The sequence below is a fragment of the Grus americana genome, chromosome 20 (assembly GCF_028858705.1).
Source record: "Grus americana isolate bGruAme1 chromosome 20, bGruAme1.mat, whole genome shotgun sequence".
In the NCBI taxonomy this organism is placed as follows: domain Eukaryota; kingdom Metazoa; phylum Chordata; class Aves; order Gruiformes; family Gruidae; genus Grus; species Grus americana.
The window spans coordinates 3,452,409-3,465,682 of NC_072871.1; positions in this window are offsets into that span (position 1 = coordinate 3,452,409).

The following is a 13,274-nucleotide window of genomic DNA, read 5'->3' on the forward strand; positions in this document are numbered from 1 at the left end:
AACAAACGTACCTGTATATGGGTAGGAAGGTTTACTGGTGCGCAACATGTTCTAATGGGAAAGAAGGATAAGGTGGTGGGTACACTACTGGTTTCGCTCAGGAAGATCTAGTTCTGGCTCAAGCGCTGACTTTGAAGTCACACGAGCTCTGTCTGTGCAGTGGGGATGCTCACCGGTGACTCACGTGTTTTGTGGTACAAACCTAAACAATGTGGTAAAGGTTGCTCTATTTCCTTTCCATGATATTCCCTTTGTTCCCCAGACTGTGGATGTTCTATGGACGTACACTTTCAGGAGGAGCTATTGCTGTGGATGGTGAAGGTTTTTGTTGTTTTTTCTTTTCCTTTCTGCTTATCCCCATTGGTCTGTACCTCCGGGTCCTGGTTCCAGTGCCGTTCACTTCAGACTCACATCTTTTAACCATGCTGTGCTTCTCCTGCTGCTGAACATAAGGAGGACACCAGCTATGGCAGCCAAAACTTTTAGTTGCTGACTGCCTGCAATAGTGATGGAAATATGCATATTAGCGTGGATTTGGGGTAGGAAAACTGGAGGATAAGTCACAGCTTCAGGTAGGACAAAGTAAGAGAGGGAGATACGGACTAAAAGTCACCGCACGGAAATGGAGAAGTCTGTGGCTGCAGAGATTTGTAATTATTTGGGCCCTGTCAGAGATGAATGGCTGTGTCTCTTTCTGAAGTCATCTGCATAGCTGAGTAAATGTGATTGCATTGATTTAGAGTGTCTTCAAGAGTCTTTTTACAACCACAGGAGCTAGAAATGTCTTTTGTTGTTGTTCCTTTTTTTAATGAAAGCTGACGTTCTGGAGCACAAGTCAGCAGGAAGTGGGGGTAAGTTTATTGGCTGTTTTGGTGGGGCCTGGAGAATAATTCTGCCTTTCTCCTGCCTTTTGTCTATTCAGACTGTAAATTCATTGAAGCAGGGACTGCTTTCTACTGTGTGTCTTTATAGCACTTGCTGCAATGGATCTGTATTCTCAGCTAAATCCCCTAAGGCTTAACAAAATATAAATTAGGATAATGGTATAATAAGTTAAATGTTAAATGATTGTGGGGGGTGGCTTATTTACATGAATTATCACCTTAAAAAACAAAAAAAAACCAACAAAAAAAGTCCTTCTGAAATCCTGGTGGGAGTTTTCAGCTCTGTGGCAGAAACTGTGCATTATTCTACAGTGCAGAGAAGACAGGGTAGTCATATGGTGGTTATGCCCCGTTTTAATGGAGAGGACATGGGCTGGTTTCAGACTTCCCATACCCCAAACTTCTCTAAGCTGAGTCTGCTGTCAGCAGTGGGAAATTACTCCCTGCAATTCCTTTCCACAGACTTCAGTGATTGCTTTGTGTTGCATAGTACCTGGGGCAGAGCTTCGACACCTAGGAATACATCCTGGAAGGATAAAATAATTTCTCGTTCCTTCAGCTCCTTTGAAAAGGATCTTCAATGCGTTCCCTGTCTGTTTTGCTAAGACAGAATGTAATGCTAAACTGGGAAGACGAGACAGAGTGGAAGAGTGCAAAAGAGCTGCAGCAAGCCTGATGTGGTGTCGTGCTGGTGTAGGACTTGTACCTTTCCTTCGCATGACTGCAAATAAGGCTACAAATGGTAACACCATGGAATCCAGGTTGTCATGCACATGTAGGAGCTCAGAAAAGATGTGTAGAATAGTGGGAGTCCTCAAAATCCACAGCAGATTTGCTCATCTGTGCTGTGCTAAAAAATGGTAATGTTAATCCAGCTCAGCAATCTGCCAGGTCCGAGTCCTCACAAGTAGCTTGTTCTCCTACCGGCAAACCCACGGCCGGTCGTCTGTGGTCCCTTAGGTGCTTTGCTTAGGGCAGCGCTGAGACTTGTGAATCCATCCATAGTTCAAGCTAGAGGAAAACTAGTCTCTAGCTCTTGTTTTTAGCATAGTTAAGATCATCAGCAGCAAAACTTTCTATTGCTCAGATGCTGGAAGTCCTCATGAAAGTCAGCGGCCAGTCTGTCTGTCTGTCTGTCTGTGGCGCACAGACCTGCCGGCTGTGTTGTCACATCTGCTGTAGGTGTCATGTTCTGGGCTTTGCAGTGCAAAGCAGCCCTGAAGTTGGAAAATTTTACTAGCACAAAACAGCCCTTATTTGCAGGTAGCTCAGTGCAGTGATGTGATGGACATCCCATATCCTTATTCTTTGATAGTTCCTGGAGGTCAGAATACCCCGGCTGCATTTTAGCACTGACTCAAACATTTGCGTACCTGTCTCTCTGAAGCACCCGCTTCTGTGATAGATCAACCCTTGTTTTTCCACCTCCAGAGCAGTCAGCACAGCTCAGACACACCAGAGAGCGCCTCACTCCAAACATAGACCAGCGTAAGAGAGCCAAACTCAGGCCAGTGGTCTGTCAGCAGATGGTCCGGCTTGGGAGGAGGCAGAAACAGGATTTGCTGTCAGCTTCGTGCCCGTGACAGCGCCACGACGTTATTTGCTCTAGATTAATGTGGGAGAAGGTCCTTGCTGACAACCCCTGCAAAACAGTTCAGCTTCAAGTGGAATTACAGTGGTCCTTTTAGATAAGTATATTTTTGCCAGCTGATCCCCAACAGCACTCCCAGCGGTGGGGAAAGCTGAAACTATTACTGTAAATACAAAAGGGAAGACATACTTGGCATCCCTTTACATTAGAGCTGGCTCAGAAGAACGTCTGCGTAGCTGTTCCACTGCCAAGATGGATTGTAGTCAGATAGTACACACTGCAAAGGAACCAGAGCACACACTGAGATCTGTTGGGGTTTTTTTAACAATAGTTTATTTGTGTTTCAAAGGGATAGTTACAGGAATCCAGATCAATATGCTTGTCCAGAACTGTGCCTTCCTATTTTAGGGCTGGGATGAATAGGAGGTTACTTGAGTTCACATGCATATTGAGGGATCGGTGCCTGCGGTAATGCAGCTTCCCAGGCTGTTACTTTTCCTTTTAGAAAGTGAACGTGAAAGAGCTGCAAGACTGAAGTTGCCATCGTTCTGGTTCCTGGAGTTTTGGGTTTTTTTCCCAACAAAGTCTGTGTGGTGGTGCATGTTGTGAGGCTCTTTGGTGAGGTCGTGTCTCAAGAGGAGATGGTAGGAACTGACCACTCCCCATCCAAGGTGTTTAAATAGATTTTGGTTGAACCATTTTGGATGTGGGTCCTGAGAACGTGTTGGGCTTTGGACCAAATCGAACACTTCTGAAAGGGAAGGAAGATTGTCTGTTTCAGTTAAATGTTCTGATGTTTTTAATGGAAAATTGTAAAAGTACAATTTTTCTTTGAAAAATATGTTTGGCATTTTCCAGTCTCAGGTTTTGAAACCATCTGTATATTTTCCTGATTTTAGCACTCTATCCCATTTGTTGGGACAAGAAAAAAGGTTGACTAATGGAGTTGGTCGCATGGGACCAAAAAAAAATTATGTCCGGTTGGTTCTGTTTCTGAGATCTTTTGAAATGCTGTTTCAGACAATGAGTTGTAGGTGCTTGAGAATTAGACCTGTAATTGCTTTGAAAATCTTGGTTTATGATCTGTTTTTTCTTTACTGTTCTTGATATATTTTTAGGGGACACAGGCAAAAGAGGAGTTTGAATAGACATGGGTATGTACATGCTCTGGGTAAGAGTACAATATCTTCCTATATAGAATTTCCAGCCCTGATTTATAACAAGCAATAGATTTCTGACAGTTTTAAGCAAGCACATACCACTGCTGCACCTGGATTTTTGAGGGCAAAATTGCATCCATTACTTCAGCATATACGGTATCTAGCTGATGATGAATTATGCTGCTCATGCTTTGAATGGTGCCACTGCATTTTTTGTGAAGTGTAGACTCAACAAAGTATATCAGCAGACGGAGACAGTTTCTTCTGAATTTCAACCTATGACAACTTTCTCAACACACACTGGTTTACGTTGATCCAAGGGGCTATCTTAACGGGTGCGTTCCAATGCAGCACTGCTTCAGAGTTCAAATTCTGGTGTCATCTGGCACATTTCTGATGTCTCTGGCTTTAGTGATGACATCCTGTTACATGAAGAATTTTGGCTGGTGCATGGTGTTCTCCTTTCAACTGTTTTGCATAGCTGAGGAAGACACCATCCTGACCAAGTCAGTGTAGTTTGCAGCAGCGTGTCTGGTCTTGTTGTGAGAAGGGCTTCTTAAATCTTGGCTTACTTTTCTCCACTTTTCTCCTTCCCCCATGTGTTTCTGCATTGCCCGGCATGAAAGATGGGGAGGTCACTGGTGGTGGCACTGTTGGAGGAGCAATAAGCACTGTGGCAGTCCCAGGGAGGGCAAGAGAAAGGACTTGTGGTTCATCAGGGATTTCACAGCCCTTGCTCGTAATTACACTAGAAGGTGAATGATTGGGTAGGTTATGAAAAGGATGTGGAGTATCTTCTATTTGCCACTGGTTTTGTTGGTTTGTTTTAACCTGAGCTACTGGGATGGGGGGGAGCAGGGAAGACTCTTCCTGGGCACCCCAGCGCTAGGAGAGGAAGAAATGGGTTTGCATGCTTTAAAGAAGCAAGGCAAGATTTCCAGAAATGCATTAATTAGGAACCAGGCATAGTTGTGGGGGATGTTTTGAGAGCAGAGCTCTTCCAGATCCAGGTCCCTTTTTAAAGAAAACTTTAGCATGTTTCTGACCCCACAGAATTAGGGGACTGGTCCACCACTGCTGTGATGAGAGGGACAATGAAAGCATGATCCAGAAGACGCTTGCGCAGTCCTTCCTGGCCCTGGCTAGGACCTGAAGTCCTTTGCTGTCCTGAGCACACTAGAAAACTCTGCACACTGACATTGTCTTGCAGATAACTGGCTGGGAAAGGATTTCTTCAGGGCTTATACTCCACCTCCACCCACACTTGCAGTCCCAGAGTCACCAAAGAAAGCTTAAAAATGTTCTGCCAAATATTTGCTCAGTTAATTTTTTTAGACCTTTTTGTATTTAAACACTCTCTTGATTCTTGATTTTTTTTTTTTTTTGGGTCCCTGTCTTCCCTTAAAAAGTTTCCCTTCTGGGGGATGATCCTTAAGAGGTGGATGTGTAGGAGACTCATACAGAGACTGCCTTAGCAGTAGTCAGCTTGCAAGTACTCCCATGCACTGTTTTTCTCTGCACACATTTGTGATCTGGGAGTTTTATTTAGCACTTTTTGATGGGAATCAAATCAGGGTTGGATTTCAACATCTCTTGAAGAGAGGGAATGCGCGGCACAGACTGCATTGCAGGGAAAAATACCCAGCACATCACGTGCTTGCTCACTCCTTGTTCTTCACTTTGTTCTTACCGTTCCTTGAGTTGAGGGACCAACCTCTCTTTGCCCCTGTTCAGGAGCGAAGTCACTAAAAGTCAGAAGAGTTCTTGTTCGCTGTAACAAGATATAGCCTTTTGTTTCTGCTTTTTTGTGCTTTGCACAACATTTAGAAGAAACAGCGGGCTTCCACGTTTCCCGTACCTGCAGTATGATGCCATGAGATTCCCATGTCGAGTCTACCTGCGCTTCTGGTGCAAGAGTGGAAGAGAGGGCAGGGTGCAGGTTCAGGCTCAGCCCAAGTCACTTAACCAACGCCTCACCTTTAGGGGCTGAGAAACACGCTTGGGATATGCTTCCAGCCCCTGTTGGCTCTCGATGTAGAGGGTCACGGTCTGTCCCAGCAATGGTTCCCCCCACCACTGGGGTGGTGGGAGTACAGTAACTTTGATGTACAGTCAGCGGTTCTTGTGGGAAGTTTGTAAGCTGTTCATTTATCAAGATTTTCAATGTGTGCACGGTTGGAGAGGAATGAAAGCAACAGATTTATTCCTTTAGGAGGTGGGTTAATCCTGTTTCAGCAGTTCCTGGCCGGGGGTGGGTAGCGGGAGAGGGAGAGCTGTGCCTGTAGGTCCAAGGCAGCGCGCTGTGAGGTGCATTCAGATGAGTTTCACCTCAGCACGCACACTGCGTCGCCTTGGCTTCCTTAGCAGGTCTGCTCTTCAGCATCCCAAGAGAACCCCCAAACAAATTACCAATTACATTTTGTGCTTTAATTAAACAGAAAGGTGGGCATATGCTCCAGCTTTTCTGTGAGCCGCAGCATTAAATAATCTCTTGAATGATTACAGACCCAGCAAATTGGGGCACTGTTTACTGCCTTTCTTCACATATTGGTGATTTACCTCAAATATTCCCCTGTGAGTGGTGAGTTCAGTGTCCTCCTAACCTGCCCCAGAGAAGTTTTGAGACTTGGGGATGGTATGAAGAGCCTTGAGCATCTGTTGAATTCGGAGGGAGCCCCATGTCATTAAAGGCTGGCTGGAAGATGCTCAGAATCCTACAGCATCTGGGCCCTGCGTGTAAGAGCTGATATTAAAGTAAAGACCGTGTCCAAAATTTGTGCCACAGAGGGAAGCACTGGCAACATGACAGGAGCCCAAAGGTTGTGCTTCATTTGCATGTGTATTTGCATAATTTCAAATGCATGAGATGCACACTAATAATCATTCTTGCATCTTTATCATTCTCAATAAGTACAGAGAAAACTTCTTGCTCTTGGAGTTCATCAGCAATAAAAACCTGCAGTGTCCTCATTCTGTAATCACAGGGAATTAGGGACACCCTGGGAGGGACATATTTTATCATTCTGTTGGATGTGTCTGCCCTTAAATCTACAGTCCATAAAATTTAACTCTGGACTAGTTCTGGGCAAGAGAAATTAACTGTGAAGGGAAAAGTATTTTGAAATTTTTGTACTCTTGGGGATATTTTGAGGAGCTAGCACCTGGATCCTGTTGAATTTCAGTGGAAGTTCCACTGCCTCTTGCTCTGTTCAAAGCCTCAGCAAACCCTACGGGGCATGACCAAGGATGAGTGTCATTCTTTTTGGGTGTTCTGTGTAAAGACTTAGTGGGACTGACTTAGAGTGGCATGTGGGATGGAGCTGGTTGCTCCAGATGTATAGTCTGATACTATCCCTGCCACAAAGGTTTAATTTCTCAAGTAGGCAGAATATAAAAAGGATTGGAAGAGAGAATGCAGAGTCAGAGGGTTTGCATATCAGAAAAAGCTCCTCTTTACCAGCTTGTCTTTTTTTAACCTTATCAACTAAATTTCTCTCAAGCTTATATTTACTTTGCAGAGCTGCTCATTCTCACACCAGTCTTGTGCATTATTCTGTGATGGCATTACTTAATTGCTGAAAATCACAGTGGTTTTAGGATGGAGAGTGATAGATTTCTGCATGTGATTAAATGATGGAGCTGTCTGTTACAGGAGGGACCTGTGATGGCCTTGATTTGATGGACCAGCACTGTGCTCCAGCCTGGAAAGTCTGGGCTTTGCTCATGTATTTCTACAATGTTATTGTTACAGTTGGCCTGAAAATGAGAACTCAGTTCAACAGAAAACATTTTTTGACTTTCTAATGTTTGTTTTCATTTTTTCTCAGATTTAAAACTTTTAACATTTTTCAAGATGGGGGAGATGGAAGGATATGATTACATCCCTCCCAAACCATCACTGTCCAGTGGCTTGGATTGAGATGACTCACATTCAGAGTCCTCCTTTTCTTTATTCAGGCCTTGACTCAAATCTAGGTGGGTACCTTAATCATGTTAGAGGGCATTCTGGAATAGATTCATGAATCCCATCTTGATCTTCCTTTAAAACAATAGTGTAACTGAAACATCACTACAGCGTTTGGTTCAACACATCAGCATTTTCTCTAAAAACAAATAAATATTAATAGGGATCATTGCTATTGTTCCTTTATCTTGTCTGCTGTATATGCCTTAATTATGGAATATTAGCTTAATTGCTAAAGACGGGATAGGTTATGTATTTACCGCTTTAGCATCTCAGTCTAATGTCTCTCTTGGGATACTGGCTCCAGAGTTTTCCCAGTGAAAAAGGAAATCTTCATTAATTTGTCCAAGGAAGCAACAGCCTGTGAAGAAGGGGACAAGCTACTTACAAGCCTTGTTCTGCATGATGGGAGTCCCATGATTTTGCAATGAGCAATGCAATGTTTTGGTCACCTGCTTTGCCTCAGCAGGATGAATTAATTGCTGGTGATTGTCTGTTCCACTGTATGGTGGCCGAGGGATCTGGGAAACTGCTGAGTGTTCGCATAATTGTCTTTACACTTCTATTTCAGATGTCTTCAAATGTTTCTAAACTTAACACGTAGGAGACTGAGCAGGATTGATTGGTTTCTCTAAAGCAGAGATCGCACATTTTTCTTCAACGGGATTTCACTTTACCCTTCAATTAATGTTTGTGCCTTCAGAGTCATTGTGGCTTCTGCGCTTACATTGAAACTGTATTGATCATGTAATTAAAGTGTCTTCTGACTGCCTCAGGAATCTAGCAAGATTGAGACCTAGGCTTTCTTGGCTGGTTTCAGAAACCTCAGTCTGTCCTTCATTTTAATCTCAACTCCCAACCTGATTCTTGCAGTTACTTACAGATCTTGCAGCTTGCGCTCCTCAGAGTCTGCAACCACGCAGAACTTGGTCAACTAGAAGATATGGACAGATCTCAGCCCTGCACTGTGTTAATTCCAGTCTTGCGCTGCAACTGTCTCATTTTAGTGGTACTATACTCCTGTCCGCAGGCCCCAAGGAAGACACGAGGAATCAGTGTGCAAACACATGGAGATCCATTCCCTTGGCCTTTGCCAACTTCCAGCAAAGCAATGGGAACGATTCTAGTACTTTTTATTTAAAATTACAGATCTGATGGAAAGAGGAATGCAATGATCATCATTCACCATTCGAAACAATCATTGGCTCACTTTGTTGGCTGTGTGTAATACCAAAGGTGCTTGCGTAAAAAACACTTTGGAAAGATATCTGGTTGATCGACTAAATTAAGTAGTACTACAAAGTAAGCCAATAAAAAAGAAGCAAGACTGTCAACCATTCAATCTCTTTTCATCTCTGCAGTATCTTTCACAGCTGTTACTTCAAAGCCCTTTACAAAATTATCAATACTTTTAAAAGCTGTTTGGGATAGATAGTACAATTCCAGATGCAGCTAAATTATTTTGGGAAAGAAAGGGTTTAAAAAAGTTGTTTTAAGGAACACAATACACACTAGTAACGAGAGGAGGCAAGTCAAGAGTGAATGTGAGTACACTCTGGCAGAGAGCTTCCCAGCTGAGGAATATAATGCAAAAAAGCCTACTGGCCAAAAGTTTTTGTCCAAGACTTCCAAAGTCCAGCATTACCTATAATCATGTCCAATCTCCTGCTGATCCAAAAGCCAATTTTTCAAGTCAATTCCGGCTGAAATTAGAAACCAATGTAGAGATCTCAGATTGGTGAAAAAAAGCCTGTTACCATGCATGCCAGAGATCATTCCTGCTGCCACATTCTGGACCAAGTGTAATTTCTTCTAATAAAAACATTTCTGGCAAAGCTGTACATTAAGAGTTAGTGTAATCGAATCTGGATGTGAGGAAAGCATGCAAACTTGCTTCCAAGTCAGCAAGAGTTAGGCAGGATTTAATCCTCCATGTATTTTTATTATGATATAAAAAGCTGTTATATTGGTATTTTTAATACATTTATCAAAAAGAAACTGCAAATCCAAAGTCACTTCCAAATTTCCCACTGATATAGGAATGAGTAGCTGAGACAATTCTGAAGTGAACTAAAGCAGTGGGATTTTGTAATACGGGTTTAGCTGCCAGGAGACTAGTACTCGGATTTGACTTTTAACCAGTTCACACTAGACCTATGCAAACATTTTCCCTGAACATTTGCTGTAGCGTGAAGCTGATTTTTTTTCTGTCTGCTCTGTTTGTGCACATTTTTCTGTTGGCTTTTCATGAACGTTTTAGCAACCCATTGGATCTCCTGGGATGACAAAGCCAGTCACCAGCCATGCACCAGCAGCTTCCACCACAGCCAGCACCACTTACTTAGGGGCCTAAGAATAGGAGGCGGCAGACATTTCTATTAAACCCTCTTTTTTAAAAAGAGCTTGGCTCTCATTTACCCATCTAAATAAGGTCCAGATTTTCAGAAGAGCTCAACAGATTGCGTGCTGAACACTTGTGAAAATAGAGTCTCCATTTCACATCTACTCTGGGGCTCAAGGCTTTAAGAAAGCTGGCCTCAAATTTCTTGTTCTTGGACAAACAACGAATGTTTGGGGATACCTTGGGGTTGATTCTGCCTTCCCAGTCCTGGGGTTTCCAGTGGTGTGACGCCATCCAGCATGAGTGGCCGGGCTGGCGTGACATCCTGTGGGATGCTATGGGAGGAAGTGGTAAGGGGCCTCTGATACGGGAGACGGGCATTTCATTCCCTGCTCCGCCACAGATGGCCTTCAGGGTCTTTGGCTGGGATTTTCAGGCTGTTTAATGGATGTTTGAGGGTCAAAAGGAAGTGATTCAGCTTTTGAGTCCTAAAAATAAGATACTTTGAAAGGACCTGATTTTGAGACCTACCTCTGCCCTTTGATATATGCCAAATTAGGTGGTGAGAGTGGAGGCACTCAGAGTCATTGCTCAGGGTTTCGTTCTTAGTTGGTATGCTCTGACTTCTTGGTTTGTTTGTTTGCTTTTGAAAATTGTTCCCTCCTAGGGATTTGTGAAGACAAATGCATTAACGCCATAAAAAGTGTTTGGGAACTAAGCTAATAGAGACAGTGTAAATCCCATGTACCCATTCTGAAGCCCAATTTAGAGCAGCCTAGGGGCATCTCACCATCTTTTTATTCCTTCTCAGAACCAATTACTTTTGGATGCTAAACAACCTGTCCTGAAGCCTGACTGTACAACAGTATCTTTCATCCTGAAAAACCCTAAAACTACACAGCAAATATATTACATAAACCATACAGGGATCATTTTACCCATCTTTAGAAAGCAGCCTCTTGTGGGTTTGGAAAGTGTGAGAACAGCAGTGTTATGCAGGAAGCATCATTTTTAATCAGGATGCTTTCATCTACACAGTGAAAGTCCCTTGCCAAAAGCTCTCTCATCTCTGACCCCTTATGCGGTGATATAATGTAGTTCCTCCCGAGGCATGAGAGACGCTGAGGTCAGCCTTGCCATGTAGTCTGAATTACTGATATTAAAGAGGATAATTGGCATTTCTGCCACTTGGTACAGTTAATAAGACAGCATCCAGATCAACTGTCTAGAGCCCTGTAAAATAACCATAAGGAGAATACAGTTCTTTAATAGCAATAAAAGTATAATAAGGTCCTCTAAATAGAGTAACAAAAGTTGAACGAAACCAACATTAAAACACTATATATTATTAGATTTTTTAAAAGTCTGTAACAAGGAGATCCTTTGGCACGCGAGTATAAAATCAAATTTAACAAGCAAGTTAAATAAGCAATTATGAGTGGGGATCTTAAACTTCTTTCCAGTCTCAATTGCTCTAATTTAGCGAAAGTGGAGATCTGCCTTGTGTATTGCAAACCCTCCCTGGTGATGGCCATACCTGAACAGTGGCCTTATCAGAGAGATTGGCATGTTTAGAAAAAGAATGAAGACAAATTCTCATGGTGGGTCAGATTCCCCAAACTGGCCCTTTCTTACATGACGGCTTTGTGTCTGAATGCTCACCCCGGATGTTGGAGACCCAGATTCAGTTTTCTCTTCTGTCTGGGAGAATTCAGACCCAAATCTCCTCCTTTCCAGAAATAGCTCTGCCCAGGGCACTGGTTGCTCTGCACTGGATGCATTTTCCAGCACTGCAGTTTTACTGGTCTCCTTATAAGAATGCAGGAGTCATCGGATGAGGAGGAGGGGAAAAAAAGTCTGCGGCCTTGTAAAAAGTGCTTTTGCCAGTGGTAGAAGATCTGAGTTCCAGCCGTAACTCCAAGGTTGTTTAAGCATTTTTCATGGAACAGCTGAGCAAGCAAAGCAGCAAAACTGGAGGAGCTTGGGGAGTTCAAAGGAACCAAGTGAGGTACCTTTAGGGTTGGTGGAAGTTTTCAGGTTGCCACTTTGAGCATAGGAATCTAAATTCAGAATCTAAAGTGGAAGATCCGAGACCTGTTTTGGCCTCGTCCTGAAGCGCTCTCAAAAAAATTACCTTTGTCTTAAAAAATGTGTATACACCAAGCAACAGGCATACTTTCTGTTGGATGAACTCTCCCAGGAAACCATAGCATCTTTCTAGCTCAGCCACCGGGATTTTACTGGCAAATTGCACATCAACGTGTGAGGTCCTCAGATGCTGTATGCTGGAGGAGCTCCATGACTGATACTGCTGGTATTCACATTTGCACCACTGCCATTTGAAGAATCTGGTCACTTAGAGCCATAAAGAAGACAAGCCATCCTATCTGCTTTTCTAATTGATGAATCTGTTGTGGACGTCCTTAAAATAAGGTGGGATTTTTAAGCCATTCTCTTCAAGTGTTGTTACAAGAGGGATTTTAGAGGGATTTTGCAAAGCTGGACTGGTGTGCTGCCATCCCTGGCAATTCATTGTTGATAATGGACTCCATCACCTTTAAAGTCTCTGTTTCTGCAATTATTGGAAATGTCATGGATGGTAACTGACCAGCAAAGTAAAGACAACCAACTGTTTTGGAGGAGTACAGTGTTTCAGCCACATTTTGCTTTGCCATTTTCATATAGCATCTGTCTTGCTCGGGAGCGTGTCCTGGTTTAACTCTCTGCTCAACAGCAGCAGAGCAGCAGCGCTGGCCCTGCAGTCAGCACTAGGTACGTTCCTTTTCGTTTTCCTTTGTGTGACCGAATATTTCCCTTTACTGATTTTATTTTTTACAAAGAAACTTTTATCTGTAGCCACATGTGCAAAACTCTCAAATGGGCTGTTTCAAATCTAGTCAAGGTCATTGAAAAAAGATATTTTTAAAGTGGCTAGGGCTCTTAAAAGTCCTTTTGGATTCCCCAGAAGCAAAAAAGCAGCATTTACCCTGTAAGCCTTATAGATCAAGGACTTGAGTATCTTTCAACATCCTAAAGCCCGTGCAGACTTTAAACTGGTATTCCCAGCTCATTCACCAAAAGAAGAGGAGGAAAATGAAATGAACTGAAAGCTTTTGCCTTGAGGTCTGGTGCAATAGGCCTTCTGAAGTCTGGAGTCAGAATTGTTTCAATCTATGTAAATATCGGGAAATTAAATTCCATATGTCCCATGCCAGATGCTCCCAGCTGCTGCTGCTGTGTGGGGAACGGTAAGTAGACAGTTTAGCCTTGTCAGGCAGGGGAAAAAAAAATAATAAAAAAATAGAAAGGGTGGGAGAGGGGTGGATTTTCATTT